At 48.6% G+C, this 18,007-nt stretch overlaps 1 protein-coding gene and 1 pseudogene across 2 annotated transcripts in view; both read right to left on the bottom strand.

Moving 5' to 3' along the window:
* The window catches only part of TMEM132D (transmembrane protein 132D), a 558,778-nt gene that overhangs the window by 89,304 nt on the left and 451,467 nt on the right, over window positions 1-18,007 (bottom strand). The gene's annotated exons all lie outside the window — the stretch shown is intronic.
* On the bottom strand, window positions 6,128-6,224 carry LOC122471066 (annotated as a pseudogene).

Below are 18,007 nucleotides of genomic sequence, written 5' to 3'. Positions count from 1 at the left end.
TACTGGAGGCGTAAGGTTGGAAGAAATACAAAGAAGCGTGGCGTTAGCGGTCTCACTGCTTCAAGCTCAAGCAAAGCATCGCGGGTAAGCTTCAAGCGGCCCGCCGGAGGAGGGCAGACAAGGGCAGACATCCCGTAACACCACTGGCGGCCACCAGCCATGTCCCTCCCCTGCACACGCTGAGTGTGTCACAGCACGTTACTCCCTGAGAGAGACACCTGGGAGACGGGCATTTCCAGCAGGTGGAAACACAGTCAGCGGACACACTACGCCTGTCTCAGCGTGGACGTGCACAAGGGAAGCATTTGCTACCTGGGCCGCCAACGAGGACCTTAAGAAAGGGTACGAGCTCTCCCCCAAACAGGACTTGAGTGCAATACCGCGGCCGAGCTCCTTATAACGTCTTTTATTACGAGCCCCGCGGACGGAAGCTTCTGGTTTTGCCTGCCAGCCTCTTGTCCATAACCGTGCACCCATTTTCCTCTGGGAAAATCATCCTTTTTCCTTCGGAAGGAGAGTCACAGCAATCCTCCCTGCCCCCGGCCCAGAGTAGGCTGGCATCCTCTACACGCGGTGGGGCCTCTCCCCCTGGGACAGAACTCCACTCAAGGGGAGAGGGCAGGAGCCGAGATGCTGGGATCTCCTACACAGTCAGCGGCACCTGAAAACTGTTCAGCCTGTTGTCTGCATTTCCGTGAAGGTCCTGGCTCCCACCTTTCCGGCTGTCCCATCCATTCTTTGGGAGAGCCCATGTTCTTTCACTGAATTCCTTTCTAAAAATTTTTTTTAAATGTTTAGTTATTTTTGAGAGACAGAGAGAGAGCAAGCCAGGGAAGGGCAGAGAGAGAGGGAGACACAGAATCCGAAGCAGGCTCCAGGCTCCGAGCGGTCAGCACAGAGCCTGACGTGGGGCTCGAACTCACAAACTGAGAGATCATGACCTGAGCCAAAGTTGGATGCTTAACCAATTGAGCCACCCAGGCGCCCCATCACTAAATTCCTTTTTAGAGGATGGGTCTTATGTTAAGTGTGCCAACACACACACACACACACACACACACACACACACACATAATAATGATGATGATGATGATGATGATAATAATAATGGAAACTTTGTAAGGTGATGCCTATGTCTGTGGCCTTGATCATGAGGCTGGTTTCACAGGTATGTATACTCCTGTCCAAACTCAACGAGCTACATACATTAACTATGCACAGCTTTGTAAACGTCAACAATACCTCAAAAGTAGTTAAAAAAAAAAAACCAAAAAAACAAACTTAACCAGAATCAATTTCCTTTGCTTCCAAGGAACTGTAATCAACACAGTTGACCAGGGAGGTGGATGAAAGCACATTGGTTCACAGGGTTTCCTCCCAATTCTCACTGGGATGCAGACTTCGTACTTTGTAACAATTACCAAGCTCAGTCCCCCAACTTGCGGGCTGGAGACGGCATTAGTCTGAATCTGCACCAGAGCACAGCCTGGGGCAGCGAAGGGTGGAGTCGATTTATTTGCAAGGGCGGGGGAGGTCAGGGGAGAGGCGTGGGAGGCAGACAGGTGGTGCTATCCACCTTGCAGCAGGGCCCCTGGGCACTAGCGTCTGCAGAGGCCTGGCCTCCCAGAATTGTCTGACGTCAGGCTGGAAGCAGGAGTTCCCTCCAGGGTGTCATCTGCCCACCTGTGCGGGGGTCAGGTGGCTACAAAGTTCTCCTGTGTCAGGAGAGAAACTGCCCACGACAGAGTCTGGGACACGTATCTCACTTACTTTCTAAAAAACAAAAAGAACACACCTAGGCTTTCTTGTTTGCACGGAGACTTGTGGCCAGAAATGACAGTAACTCACACAGCAGGTTTCAGAAGCAACGCTTCTACTCTGTTCTGCTTATAATCCTCGGAGAAGGGAGACACTCACTCAACGAGACGGCATCAAATGCGCCGCTGAGGCAAGGACACACACGTGGGCGCGTCCCTCCAGGTCGTCTGGAGATGACTTACATGCCCTGTGTCAAGGATCCAGGCGGACAGGGCGGAGCCACTCTGGGAAGGTCCCCTGCAGGGCTCTGGGAGCTCACTGCACATCTACCTGCAACATCGTCCCTCCCTCCTGCTACTTCTGCAACTGCACTGCTCCTATTATAGATGTGCCCCACCTGTCTCCATATATTTACTCCTTCTTCAAGAATATCCTGGAAACCACCGTCGGTCTTGAGAGATACCGTGCGGGTCCAGGATCTTAGCCGTAGACGACGCAACCCACTCCCGTTCATTTCAGCAGAAAGGGGTTTGCCGACGCATCGGCGCTGTTGACGGGGTTGCGGAAACAGACCCCCACCGACCTCCCGAGATCAGTGTGTGGGACCCCTCGGTGTTCCTGCCACGCACCTGCTGCTTCTGCCCCGACTGGCATGCTGGGAGATCAGGCACATTGGTTTAGACCCTCGTGGACACTCCCCAACTCCCACATACATCGCCTTCCCCCGGCTGGAAAGAAAGCGTCACACAGGCACATCCAATTGGCAGAGACTGAACCACAAGCCTGATCCCTCAGGGACACTCCGTTCTCTCCCAGGGGAGGCTGAGCAAAGTAGATTTTTGGAATTTATTTAGAGAACACGAGATTTCCACAGCAAGGGGCTGTAAAGGATGGAGAGAGAGTGTCTTCTGGGCAGCTGCATTTGGTGGTTTGCCACGACCGGTATCGGCATCGCATGCCCTGGGATCTTCGTGACGTTTAAGTACAAACAGGCACATTCTGCTAGGTCTATTGGTTCTCTTTAATTGAAATTTGACTGATTTTATATTTAGTATTATTTTTTAAATCATGGTTTTAAATTTACACCCAAATTAGTGAACATTTAATCTTATAATGATTTCAGGAGTAGAATTTAGTGATTCATCACTTACATACAACACCCAGTGCTCATCCCAACAAGTGCCCTCCTTAATGCCCACCGTCCATTTAGCCCATCCCCCACCCCCCATCCCCACCCCCACCCCCTCCAGCAACCCTCAGTGTGTTCTCTGTATTTAAGAGTCTCTTAGGGTTTATCTCCCTCTCGGTTTTTATACTATTTTTCCTTCCCTTCCCCTATGTTCATCTGTTTTGTTTCTTAAATTCCAAATATGAGAGAAATCATATTTGTCTTTCTCTGACAAATTTCACTTAGTATAATACCCTCCAGTTCCATCCAGTTACAAATGGCAAGATTCTATTCTTTTTTATCGCCGAGGAATACTCCATTGTATCTATATACCACATCTTCTTTATCCATTCATCCATCGATGGGCATTTGGGCTCTTTCCATACTTTGGCTATTGTCGATAGTGCTGCTATAAACGTTGGGGTGCGTGTGCCCCTTCGAAACAGCACACCTGGATCCCTTGGATAAATACCTAGTAGTGCAATTGCTGGGTTGCAGGGTAGTTCTATTTTTAAGTTTTTGAGGGACGTGCATACTGTTTTCCAGAGGGGCTGCACCAGTTTGCATTCCCACCAACAATGCAAAAGAGATTCTCTCTCTCCGCATCCTCACCAACATCTGTTGTTGCCTGAGTTGTTAATGTTAGCCACTCTGACAGGTGTAAGGTGGTACCTCATTGTGGTTTTGATTTGTGTTTCCCTGATGATGAGTGATGTTGAGCATTTTTTCGTGTGTCTGTTGGCCATCTCGATGTCTTCTTTGGAGAAGTGTCTATTCACGTCTTTTGCCCATTTCTTCACTGGATTACTTGTTTTTTTGGGAGTTGAGTTTGATAAGTTCTTAATACATTGTGGATACTAACCCTTTATCCGATATGTCATTTGCAAGCATCTTCTTCCATTCCGTTGGTTGCCTTTTCGTTTTGTTGATTGTTTCCTCCGCTGTGCAGAAGCCTTTTATTTTGATGAGGTCCCAGTAGTTCATTTTTGCTTCGGTTTCCCTTGCCTCCGGAGACGTGTCTAGTAAGAAGTTGCTGCGGCCGAGGTAAAAAAGGTTGGTGCCTGTTTTCTCCTCTAGGATTTTGATGGCTTCACGTCATATGTTTAGGTCTTTTATCTGAGTTTATTTTTGTGTAAGATGTAAGAAACTGGTTCAGGTTTGTTCTTCTGCATGTCGCTGTCCAGTTTTCCCAACACCATTTGCTGAAGAGACTATCTTTTCTCCATTGGATATTCTTTCCCGCTTTGTCAAAGATTAGTTGGCCATACGTCTGTGGGTCTGTTTCTGGGTTTTCTATTCTGCTCCATTGATCTGAGTGTTTGTTTTTGTGCCAGTACCATACTGTCTTGGTGATTACAGCTTTGTAATATAGCTTGAAGTCTGGGATTGTGATGCCTCCTGCTTTGGTTTTCTTTTTCAGCCCTCTAAGAGCCTCTAAAATGTTATTATGTTGGCATCATTTACCCTTGGCTCTAGACCCCTCCTCCAACAACACAGAGAAGTATGACCTTATGATTCTTTGTCCACAAGAGACTGAATTCTAGGACGTCAAATGTCAGAGGGGCGTAAGATACAAGAATTCAGTTTACGTTAGCCAACTTAACAATAAACTATTAAAAAAATAAATCAATCTCTGTAATTTTGCAAAAAATTTGTATACACTTAGAGAAAATTTTAATATTAAAAAAATAAAACAATATACTCTGCAGTTAAAGACAGATGTTCATATCTGGTATAAAAGTGATTTTCTTTCTCCTGTTAAATTATATCATACTTAAAGGTGATATTTGAAATTTGGGGGGAAAACTCTAAAACACACAGTATGGCATGAGTCGTGACTGATCGGAAGACATACCTGGTCAGTCAGTCTGGATGCTGATGGTTATGTCACATGATCGGATTTCAGTGTAAGACAGAAAAAGGAAGGCTCAGGAGGCATGCCACTTGTCCCCCTGTATTTTCCAGGTCCCTTGCAGTTAGACAGAGCCACACGACATTCATAGCTCCCAAAATGGGAGGGAAGTGTTGTCTTACTTCTCGGGTTGGGGCAATAAATCTTTCATGCACAATTACGACCTTTCTCATCCACTGCCCTGGTGACTGAGGAGGCCGCCATGTTCCAGATGGAGCTGCCATATTCCAGATGGGACCGCCATGAGGTGGGAGAGCCTGTTAGCCTGGTAATCCCAGTCACCGTGCGGAGAAGAGCTTTCTACCGACCCACGCAGGACAGGAAGCAAGAGTAATGAATATGCTCTCCTCGTCTTCAGGCAACAAAGACTTTTGGGGCCACTGGCTACCGGATAACACCTAATCTATCCTAACTAACACACGACACTTCCCAACTCCAGTTTCCAAAAATAAGAATATTCATGAACACTCTGAACTCTGCCCCAAGCCAAAACAGATTGCTCAGGTATGAAAAGCTAACCTTGCCTCCACATGCTAGGTGGCTGGCCCTCTGTCTCCTGATTTCTGTTGTCGTGAGCTCGGACAGACCCAGCCCAACTCAGTGCAGAGACCAGACCCCTCTGCAGCTGTGTTCTTCCTCAGTGTGATTTCTTAACTGAGGTTATTTTCCTAAGTCTTTTTCAATGCATTTCCCCACAAAGATCAATAACCCAATGAACAGAAGAACGACTCATCACCCTGTCCTTGTTTTTTTGATGGTTTGGTCAAGCTCTGTTATTCCAGCCCCCGTGACCTATGCCCCCATAAATAACATACACTTACTAGACGATGGGCTGCAGTCTGCCATTCATGCCACAGGAAACAAAAGAGCTAGTACGTGACCATCGAAATACTACATTTCACTAGCAATAATGCTGCATCATAAGTAACTTGCATGCTTCTTTTAATTTATATTTTTTATTTTTAAATATAATTTATTGTCAAATTGGGTTCCATACAACACCCAGTGCTCATCCCAACAAGTGCCCTCCTCCCATGCCTTTTTAAAAAAAAATACAGAATGCCTGGGGCACCTGGGTGGTTCAGTCGGTTGAGCGTCCAACTTTGCCTCAGGTCATGATCTCGCAGTTCGTGAGTTCGAGCCCCGCATCGGGCTCTGTGCTAATGGCTCAGAGCCTAGAGCCTGTTTCAGATTCTGTGTCTCCCTCTTTCTCTCTGCGCCTCCCCCACTCACGCTCTGTCTCTCTCTGTCTCTCAAAACTGAATAAATGTTAAAAAAAATTTGAAAAATAAAGTACGGAATGCTTCAGAAATTTGTGCGTCATCCTTGCAAAGGGCCATGCTGATTTTCTGTGTCGCTCCAAGTTTAGCAGACCTGTTGCCAAAGGGGGCACCTGTGTGCTTCTTTTAACAAGTGGGGCGCATCCGTCAATTTGGCCTCCGCTGCCAACACATTTATGAACCCCTCTGTTTTTAAAAGGACATCAGCGCCTCAGTTTAATGGTTGTGGCACAGTATGGAGAATTACCACATTCTAGCAGCCGTAGCAGGTAAAATACAATTATCGTCCCACCCGTGGGGAAGCGGCAAAGATGCCACACAGCAGAGCCCACACGGGGCTGATGGCAGCGCGCGCCTCTCGCTAGCCGGGCCGTCTTCCGGAAGCCGCTGAAGCAAGTCAGGTGCATGGTGCTTCTCCTCTATGTGAATGAAAACATACCACCTCATGGTTGAAATGCTCCACTTGTGGAAGGGTTTACCATAAAATGCCACCAAAGGCCATCCTTATCTCCATTCCTTACCACTATTTCGTTCCCCTCCGGCAACCGCTTTGGACTCCTAACTGTTACCGAGGCGTTTTCACCTGTCTAAACAACACGCTACGTTACACTTTCTTGGTACAGCGGGCTCAGCCATCATCTGCCGATTTTCTGGCACGACAGGTGAAAGCTCGTCTCTCTCTGTCTTCTCAACCAGCACAATTAGATTCCTGATTTGGTTCCTCCATTGGCTTTAGTTCTAACTTTAAGCAAACACACCTCTAATCAAGACATAACGTGTTGTAGGCGCCTGGTGGCTCAGTCGGTTAAGCGTCCGACTTCAGCTCAGGTCATGATCTCGCAGTTCGTGGGTTTGAGCCCCGCGTCGGGCTCTGGGCTGACGGCTTAGAGCCTGAACCTTTTGGATTCTGTGTCTCCTTCTCTCTCTGCCCCTCCCCTACTCACGCTCTGTCTCAAAAATGAATCAACATTAAACAAAAAAAAATTAAAGAGATGCTGTGTCGATTCCTGAGGGGTTGTGTCTGCAGAGGCGGTGACACTCCTCCTGGGTCGTGGCGGACACAGGGTGCCCTGGCCTTCAGTACGGGCTGGCCTCTGTGACTCACACGTGTGGTCGACATGCCGTGCAGGTAAGGTTGTGTTACTTGTGAGGCTTGGCCACGGAGCCACTGTGTTTTCTCCGATGATGCTCGTTCGTGGAACTCGGCCGCCAAGGGGTGTGGAGGCCCAGGCGCACGGGAGGGGCCAGCGGAGGCGGTCTGGTCCACGGCCATGGCTGTGACCCACTGCCCACCCCACAGACATGTCCACGAGGAAGCCTTCCAGAGGACTCCCTGCCCAGCGGAAGCCGCCTCACCGAGTCCCATCAACTCCTAGAACCCTAACGAGAGCGTAAGTGGCCACTGCTGCATGACCACCGGCGTCCCCTCACGCAGCCACGGACGCCTGAGACCCCCACGCACCGTAGGAAACGACAGTATGAGCCTGGTTCCAACTCCCGCCCACTCTTCCTACCACCGCGGCCTCCCAACTTCCTCTCATTTCCAGCTGACACTTCCTTCTTCCCGGGGCTGACAATGCCCCCACCGTGCCCCCAACTACCACACAGCCTTCCATGCTTTATACGAAGGTTGAGTCCAGAAGCTGGAATCTGGAAATGGGCCTCCGATGCTCACACACCGTGGGGCTGTTTTCCAGCCTCCAGGCTACTGCTGTTCTGGGCCAGATAATTCCTTGTTTTCAGGCTATCGTGTGCACTTTGAATGTTTAGCAGCATCCCTGCACTCAACCCACTGGATGCCAGGAACGGCCTCTTCCAGCCGTGGCATCAAGAGACGTCTGCAGGCTTCTCCAAACGTCCCCTGGGAAGCGGTGGGGGGCGGGCGGCCTCGAGAACGTGCTGCAGGAGTGAACCGTGCCGGGGACTCTGTCCTGTGTCCTGTTATTTCTGTGTCCACGTGTTCCTGGTCGCCTCTTCTTCCGCCTTGCCTTTGCTTATTTTAATAAACAGAACGCACCAAAGGATGGGGGAGGTTTTCAAAGCACAGAAGCTGGAGGGAAATCCTCAATTTTCTTCCTGTTGGCAGCAACTACAGGCTTTGCAGCATACAGGGCTTCGTGTGACCAGAGCCGGCAGGCTGTATGTGGTTGACGTACTCTTGAAAACCAAATATAAATCAACGTTTAAAATCGTATTTTTTACACCAGAGGAGCTTCCTATTAAAAATGATCCTAAGAGGGGCACCTGGGTGGCTCACTTGGTTAGGCGTCTGACTTCGGCCCAGGTCACGATCTCGCGGTCCGTGGGCTCGAGCCCCGCGTCGGGCTCTGTGCCGGCAGCTCAGAGCCCGGAGCCTGCTTCGGATTCTGCGTCTCCCTCTCTCTCTGCCCCTCCCCCGCTCATGCTCTGTCTCTCTCTCTCTCTCTCTCTCTCTGTCAAAAATAAATAAACTTAGGGGCGCCTGGGTGGCGCAGTCGGTTAAGCGTCCGACTTCAGCCAGGTCACGATCTCGCGGTCCGTGAGTTCGAGCCCCGCGTCAGGCTCTGGGCTGATGGCTCGGAGCCTGGAGCCTGTTTCCGATTCTGTGTCTCCCTCTCTCTCTACCCCTCCCCCGTTCATGCTCTGTCTCTCTCTGTCCCAAAAATAAATAAACATTGAAAAAAAAAATTTAAAAAATAAATAAATAAATAAATAAACTTAAAAAAAAAATGATCCTAAGATAGTAAGTTCTAGGCCCACCTCAAATGCTACATCTTTCTTAATCCCTCCTGGTGGAAATAATCAGTGTTACTATCTACAGTTTATTATCGACATTACATAAGAAAAATTATATATGGAGGCAGTAGAGCCTGGTTCTGGGGCCAGACAGTGTGACTTTGAACCCTACTTTCTACACCTACTAGCTCCAGGACTGTAGGCAACCTAGGTAGGGACTGCACCGTGCCTCAGTTTCCTCATGTGTTCAATGGGGACTATGAACATTTCCATGTTATTGGCTGGAAGTGAGGACCGAATATGTGAGAGGCACTCAGAACCGTGACTGGCAGGTGGTAAGAAAACCACGTGTTAGCATCGTCATGATGGTCACTCGACGTGGCCTCAGGATTTCTTCCCGCCGTGCCTAGCAGCCTGAGAGCAGGAGCCGGGAAGGGGAGCCCAGGCTGAATAGCGTGAGCCCTCCCTTGGCACGGCTGGGCGATCTCGGCCAAGTCACGTACCCCCTCGGGCCAACTTTCCCGTCTTTCAAGAAGATCTCAATGGCATCTGGTAAAGCCTGCTCATGTGCGGGTCACGTAAGCACTGTGCACCTCGTTTTTCTCACCTAGAAAGTGGGGTTCTAAGTAGCATCTACCTTGGTGAGTTCTCGTGAGGGACGGGTACGCTAACGCATGCCAAGTGTTCAAACGGTGCTTGGCATCACCAATTTTTCAATAGGTTGGCTATTATTAGTAGTATCATAAGACATGCGGTGACTTATATTAATTCAGGATGTTCTTGGCAGAAGGAAAGAGTGAGAGAGAGACTGAGAGAGGGAGGGAAGCAGGGGGTGAGTGAAGGGGAGGGGAGGCGGGGAGACACAACCCAACTGCACGCCCGTGAGCGCTGGCCCTGTCCTGGAGCGAGACTGCGGGGACAGGCAGGGACCCAGCGGCCCACAGCGTGCGCCTCTTACAGCACTGACAGGAACTTCAGAATTAAAGGTGTATTTTTCAGCCGCAGGTGTCCCAAGCATGAGCCAGCCGCTCACCTGGAGCCCAAGCAAGGAGCATTCAAGTGTCTGAACACGGAAGGAAAAATGGAGGTTTTGAGGCTTAGAGGCTGTGTTTTGCAAACTCAGGTTTTGCACATTTCCTGATTTTTTTTGAGAGAGGCTGAGAATCGATATTTCTATGTGAAATCTCCTGAATTTCACATTGGGCTCACGTTTTGTAAAAAACACCAAGAAGCCGGGACAACATACATTTACACGGCGTGTTGACCTCCGTATGGGCTCCAACTGGTGACTTCTCTCCTGGTGGATAATGAATCGCCCCTAACCATGAGACCCCTTGTGGGTAAAAAGGGTGAGATTTTTAAACTCTTGCTTGCCTGCCCGCACCCACCAGCAGGGCCAGTGTTTTCCCAGGACCCTGGTTCACTTCTCCCGGTCACCCCACGACCCCTGCTGTCTGGGAACGCGGCCCCCTTTTATCCTGTGCCACCTGAAGAAATCTGGTCTCATAAAAGCACTGCTCAGTTTTGCATAACTAATTTCAAATCGTATTTAGCATCAAGTTTCAGAATTAAGGAGCTAAGTGACAGCTGTTTAATTAGCTCCTTAAGCTGATTAGACGGCATTACCAAAATCCCCTGAGGAGGAGGACGTCACCGTGGGGAGACCCTCGGGCCAGGTTCCTGCCACTGTTCAAACTCAGTAAGCTGCTAAGCCAATTGGCCAAGCATTCTTGACATCCTCAAGGATGTGGTCAAATAGAGACTTCTATTTATGACATTCATTGCTGCAGGAGACTCTGAGGGACAAAAATAACGCAAGCCTCTTTCGGGATGCTAGGCAAACGGACTCTGCATTAAAAAAAGAAAAGCGAAAAAGGAGTCAATTGGGAGTCTCAGAAAGCACTTTAGGACGTGCATAAGCCCCATGTGTTCCATCCTTGTATTGTATTAAGGAGAGGGGCGCAGATTAACCCTTCGTCCCCACCGAATAGGCTGTATAGCCTCCTCCTGATCAGTAAGACGAAGGCATATTAACGAATTTAAGACTTTAAGCCAATTTTATCCGTGAGATTAGTGCTTTCAAAGTGGCATTTCCAAGAAAGACGAGGAAACTACAGTATATGCCTGACTTTGTACATGAGCCCGGGAATGGACGGACATCCCTGGCCCTGGAGAAAGTGTACAAAATGATGGGTTTTCGTCTCGATGTTCCTTTTTAATCCTCGGCAACACTGGCAACAGGACGTGTGGACAGAGCGTCCAAGACCTTCTCGGCAGGAAGGGAGGCTAAGTCAAAATGCACGCTACCATCGGCCTAAATTTTCTGGAAACAGGACATAAGTTTAACTTTTGAATTGAGTTTTAGGGGGGATGCTTCCAGTGAGCCAGGGTGGGCGGTGGTGTGAATCCCAGACTTGGTGGGATCGGTTTCGGGTGCTGAAAATTTCAGCTCCCTGCTCGAGGGAGGAAGAGCGGGTTTTGGGAGCCGTTCGTGTCGTTATTTTTCTTGACAGCTTTATTGAGATACAATTCACATCCCACATGAGTCACCCATGAGAGTGTGCAATTCGTTACTTTTCAATATTATTCAGAGATGTGTGCGACCAACACCACAGTCTATTTGAGACTATTTTTATCATCTTGAAAAGAAGCCCGGTGCCCTGTGCCCTGTGGCTACTGTCCCCTCCCGTCCACCAGCCTGGCTCCGGCCGTCAGCCATTGCCAATCTACTTCGTGTCTCCATGAATTTCCCAGTTGTGGACACTTCACAGGAGGTGATTCATGCGACACATGGCCTCCCGTGACCGGCTGCTTTCAGGAGGCATCACGCCCTCACGCTTCATCCACGCCGCAGCATGTGTTCACGCGTCCCTCCTCGTACGGCTGGGTGACGTCCCTCAAGGCATCGAAGAACTTTAAGTCTTCCATTTCGCACAACTCAATTCTCCCGATGCCGTTCAAATCACCGTCCGTAAATTAGGGTTGTGTCAAGCTGAATCCAGCTCACGGAGGGCTTTGCTTGAACCGCACAGATTTAATCAACTGTTCACAACATTTAAAAATTGGGAGATATGCGAAAATCTGGATTTCTGGTTTGTCTCGAGTAATCAGAACAGACAACTCTGGGGTACCATTCCGTAAGCTCCAAGTAGTGACTCCCCTCCCTTCCACCAAAGTTCCCATCTCCTGTGTGCCACACGGCTGGCCGCAGGAGGCTGAGTCTGGGACGCCTCGTATAGATGATTCTGGACTGCCAGCACGTGTGTGATCCAGCAGTCCAAGACGCAAACTTCGCCCGATCCCAACAGCTAAACTGAAAACAAGCAGGACACATTAAGGACACAGGGGTAAGGATGTGGCTTCGTTTAGAACTTTTATAACTTTTTTGTTAAAGCAGGATACCATGTGTCGGAAATGATACATCCAGGGGCTCACTGCTCTCCCTGATGAGAAAAGCCTGACCGAATTACAGGATGCCGTTGAGTACCCTCAACATATATCCGTGATTGACGACTGACACTGTCATTGACGGTCCTTTTGAGAATCTTCGCTTCAGCCTTGGTTCCAAACAGCAATTCTGTGAAGCTCGGCATGAATATTTAATTTATGTCTGTTGATAGAGTTCTCTTGATATCATAAAGTATTTGCTCTTTGAAACTGGGGGAGTTTTTGCCTGTAGCCTTTAACTAAACGAGCTGTCAGCCCCTTTCTCTATCACTACAGAAAAATGCATGTCAAATTGTCAAAGGCAACAGAATTTTCCGTAGGCTGGAAGAAGCCTATTGGTTTTATGGTACGTGAGACTAAGGAATTAATTCAATCGGTACGGAAAGGTCATACAAAATTAACAAACTTGAAAGGGCTGCTGCAGACTTCATTTGACTCAGTGGGCACCTGAAAGCTGGTCTTGCTTAGAACCCCAACCCTCCAGAGGGATGGTAAGCAGTTCCGAGTCCTTTTCTGACCTGTAAGCCATAGGGATTTCGGAGAGACTTATTGGTGGGGCTTGGAGCCACGTCTCGGTTATCTATGCTAATGAACATCCAGTGGTGTGGCTAATCCCAAATCGTGTGAAGTCCAAAAGTCATCTGCAGTCTGGCCCTGGAATACATTATGGGCTTTTTCTTTTTTTCCACCAGACAACTTCTTAATTACGTTTTTCTTAGGCTAATGCAAAAAATGAGTTTGCATGTCTTGAGCCCACACTAATTGGGAATTGCGAGGGGGTGCAATTAAGATTGTTCTGGGAGGCAAGGAAAGAGGAGTCTGGGTTTTTTTCAATGAGCACAGCCATCCCTGCACTGACTTCACCCCCATGATGTACTACTGGCCGTGGAAATGTTTCTTAGATCTCTGCTTCCCTTTCTGGGGGGTGGGGGTGGGAATGCCACCTTTAGGAGGAACAAAATCAGTATTCTTGGCTACTCCCCCAGCCGGAGTCTTTCTAACCCCATCTCTTCTGGGTATCCAGGCCTAGGATTCCAGGATTCACAGCTGTGCGTGGCTGGCTGGGCAGTCCCCCGCGAAACACAGATGCGTGCCGGGCGTGCTTGACGAAAATGAAAATGATTCTACGCAGTCCCGTACAGCGAGGCTCTGTGAACGAGACTGTGGACACCGATCTAACTCTCACCCATTTGAAATGCAGAGAAGTGTGGGCGAAGCAACTCTGTTGTCAGGTGTCGGTGGCCCCATGTGACCGCGGAAGGCCAAACCATTGGAAGTGATCTCATCCAGTCCTGAGATATCTGGGTTCTGCTCATTTGCAGACTGACGTCTCCGGCTCTGACCTCTCCCATGAGCTCCCAACTCAGATGTTCCCCTGCCTGCCCGACCTTTCCAGTGGGGTGTGTCCAACTCCCTGGGTCCCAAACAGAACTCTTGCTATCCCCGCCTTGAAGCTCTCCTCTTCCAGCGCTCCAAATAGTACATGGTGCCACCTGGTTGCTCTGGGCAGAGCCTCAGGGATCGTGATTCATCCTTTAATCCACCCCCGTGTCCCATCCAGCAGAGCATCCTGGGAGCACCAGCTCCAATGAGTCCTGCACACCCAGCCACTTCCTTCCACCTCCACCCCTGTCAACTTCACTCAAGCCGCCATGATGGAAGCCAGCGTTAGGGAAAGCCTTTGAAACCACTCATCTTGGTATTCTACAACATTGCCCTGGTCATTCCCAGAAATCATTTTTCTCTACACATCTCTTGCCTGTTTGACCACACCAGAGTATAAAGCTCCAGGAGGGCAGGGCTTTGGGGCCGCTCCACACACAGCCCTGAGTACCTGCGGGAGACACCGTGTGAGCTCTGCCTCTGGGTGTCATGCGTGCCTAGCACGAGGCCCACCAAGGGCCAGTCAACTCCCACTTTCAACAGGTAACTCGCCTCGTGGCCGTGTTCCCTTCAGTGTTTGGTGCCACACTGAAAGCGAAAATGCTTCACTGGTGGATCCTTATAGATATCTCTAGCTTTCACATTGACTGGCTGGACTCAGGAAATCGTGTCACAATCATAAAGCCTGCAGGGGAAACTGAGTCACATGGTTAAAGCAACTCAACTTTGTCGGATGCTGCTGAACGCAGAGCAGGAACATAAGGAAGCGTCGCTGCATTTGCTGGGATCGCGGGGAGATCACCACCTTGTGCCGCCATCATGATTTTTTTTCTGCTGAATTCAGCTGGGCTTTGGCAGGCATGTTCCAACCGGTGTGTAGCCAAGAATGCAACTGCTGCCGATCTGCCCAGGTGGTCCGTGCATGGTATTATTGAGTCCGAAGTCAGGGGTCTAATCCCGACCTGGTCACAGGTTTGCTCAAAACCAGCAGGCTGAGATGGTGATCCTGGCTCTGGCCGACAGCTTAATACTTCCAGGAGAGAATCACTTTCAGTCCAGCCACCACGATGGGCAGCCAGGGGTGTGAAAAGCGTCGGACATATCGGAGCCTTGTCCTCCTAAGGCTCTAGCACACCTGAGGTTGAGTTCAGAACTGTACCCCTCAAGCAAGGCTGCAGGGGAGATCTGGCCAATGCCAGGAATCTGCCTCAGGGGGGGATGAGTCCCAGACATCAGGAGTGTCGCATCTTCACCGGACATTCTAACCCAGTGACTTCCAAACTTAGTGGCTCCTGGCATCACTGGGGCAGATTAAACAGCGCTGATGCTGGATCGTGCACTCAGAGATTCTGATTTAACTGTACGGGCTGCCGTCTGGACCTTTGGAAATTTCACATCTCCCCAGGTGATTCTCACAGACAGCAGAGGTTGAGAACCACCGGGAATTATCTCTGCCCACGACGGATGGCCACTTTCCCTAGTGATTCAGAAGCCTCCCCGCCCCGACTGGATCTATAAAACACATGCACAGACCAACATGGTCCGAGACAAACGACTCAGCAGACAGGGCAATCGGCAAACCAGCGCGAGGCAAAAGGTTTACGGCTCCACGTTTAAGGGATATTAGAAGAGAGCAATGATGCCATAAAGGAAACACAGCAGCGAGGGAAGGATTCACCGCAGACAGTGGGATTCAGGAAGAGTAACGTGAACCTTGGCTTGGGTGGCGCGAGGCGATTCCAAGTGAGGCAGGTGCAGGGGGTGAGGCAGGACCTCACAGCCCTGGCCCATCCATCACGCCTCATCTGTGGTATTACCACCTCCAAGAATCTTCTCTGACCACCAAGGGGCTCTGCTAGTCCCGGCCCCCAGTGTACACCCCCCCCCCCCACCATCCATTCCCCATTAGAACGCTCCCTCTTCAACTCTGTAGCACGTACAATTACAGATGACCCTGTTTTTCACGTTGAAGGATAATTTGTTAAGTTACATGATTATTAAGATGAGAAAAAATAAAAATTATTAAGTAATTCATTGTTTAGCCTTCTCAGTTGAGAGATTTACACTTTTAAAAAATTTTTAATGTTTATTTATTTTTGAGAGACAGAGAGAAACAGAGCACGACTGGGGTTGGGGCAGACAGAGAGGGAGACGCAGAATCCGAGGCAGCTCCAGGCTCTGAGCTGTCGGCACAGAGCCCGACGCGGGGCTCGAACCCACGAACCGTGAGATCGTGACCTGAGTCGAAGTCGGACGCTCAACTGACTGAACCACCCAGGTGCCTCGATGGTTTAGACTTTCAAGCTGTCTCCTGCTCCAGACTAAAAGATGGGACAAAAACAAGGACACCACGTGTGTCGCTTCCGGCTGTCTTCAGACCGCGGGGCAGTGGGCACAGCACCTCAGTCCTCCCTGGGTAAGAAACTGGGTGAATGCTACCACAGGTTTGTAGAAGAAAAGGTCCTTTTCTCTCCTGGCTGTTATTCAGTTACTGCTGCTGGTCATTTGCAAATTTAGGCAGCTTTGGAAATGTGAAATCCAAGAAGCTATTATGAAGAGACATAATCGGTCTTGTAAAAAATACTCTTAGAAATGACACACAAGTGAAGGCTTCGGATCCTTTCTCATTGTAAGCATGGCAGGAACCGTTAAATACCTAATCTTTTCAGACCGGTAGCAATAGAATTTATGTTAATGCCCGCTCTGTGTGCCCAAGAAAATAAATCTGGGCTTGACTTTGGCTTTCAAAGCTTGTGCCTTGAAAAATCTACATTTCTCCAAAAACCTGATTTATAGCAACTTGCAGTCTCTTCTCACCTGCCCCAAACACGAGATCGGTATTTCTTTTGTGCCGCTTTTCCAAATTGAAGTACATTTCGTGAAATTTCCAATATTATCTAAATCTCTTTAAAATACCACAGGCGCACAGAGTCACAAATCCATAAAGAATGCCGACAGCAGCGACTCCTTATGTTAATTGGATAGGTTTTAATAACTGATAGAACTCTAAGTACTATTATTGTGGGTGAACATAATGGTTTTCATTCACAAAGGCAATCTATGTGGGTGAAATCCATTATCTTAAAAGTATTTTGATAAGGATAGATCTATGTAGAAATGGCTATGCTTCTCCCCTGCAATTGTGAAACCCCATTAAACATGCCTAATAATTAGCTGGCCGAAGAGTGTCATTAGATGTACATTAAATGTGTATTTAAGGCATATTTGAGACACTTCATTAAAGGTGACACAGTGAGCCTTACTGAATAACTTTAATAAAAATTGTAGTCAAATTAAAACTTGAATTTATGGTCACTCCTTTCTGTGAGAACAGAGTGCTGCACTGAATTCTTGTTTTTTGTTTTGTTTTGTTTTTCGTCCTCGAGAGATCAGTCCTGGTCATACTATGTATTTTCTAACTACTTTATTTAGCTAAAAGTTATATAAAGTGAAAGCAACCATTTTAAGTGTATAACTTGATGACTTTAAGTAAATTAAAAATTTTTTTATTATTTATTTTTGAGAGAGAGAGAGAGAGACACGGGGAGGGGCAGAGAGAGAGAGAGAGAGAGAGAGAGAGAGAGAGAGACGGAGACACAGAATCCGAAGCAGGCTCCAGGCTCTGAGTTGTCAGCACAGAGCCCGAGGCGGGGATCGAACCCACGAACCGCTAGATCACGACCTGAGCCAAAGTCGGAGGCTTAACCAACTGAGCCACCCAGGCACTCCAAGTTTTAGTAAATTTATATCATTGTGCAACTATTACCACAACCCAATTTTAGAGCATCCCGTTGTCTCTGAAATGTTCTTCTGCACCCTGGTATGGTCAGCCTCCCTCCCAATCGATGACTTCGAGTTTTTCACCACCCTTGAGTATTCTCTAGATATTTCATGCATGCATCATCAGGCAATACATCCTCTCTTTAGCATGACGTTTTTGAGACTGATCTACGTTGCTGTGTGTTCATTCATTGGTTCCCCCTTTTTACTGCGAAGTAATATTCCCCTCTGTGGATATATCACACTTTGTAGATACATTCGCCAGTGGGTAAACACCTGGGCTTTCTCACTCTGGCTACAATGAATGCAGCTGATGTGACCATTCAGAGAGAAGTCTTCATGGGACATACGTTTTCATTTCCTCTGGAGAATGGAAATACCAGGTCCTAGAGAAGTTCACTTTTTAAATCTGCGCACCGCTTTTCAACATGGCTGCAATGCTCCCATTTCCGCCAGCAATGTCTGAGGGTTCCGGCTTCTGCACATCCTCTCGAGACCTTATATGGTCAACCTTTCAGATTTTTGCCGTTTTAAGGGAGCGTGTGGACGTATCTCTTTGAGACG

Source organism: Prionailurus bengalensis, chromosome D3, assembly GCF_016509475.1.
Source record: "Prionailurus bengalensis isolate Pbe53 chromosome D3, Fcat_Pben_1.1_paternal_pri, whole genome shotgun sequence".
NCBI classification, from domain to species: Eukaryota; Metazoa; Chordata; class Mammalia; order Carnivora; family Felidae; genus Prionailurus; species Prionailurus bengalensis.
This window is presented reverse-complemented; position numbering and strand designations above follow the sequence as displayed.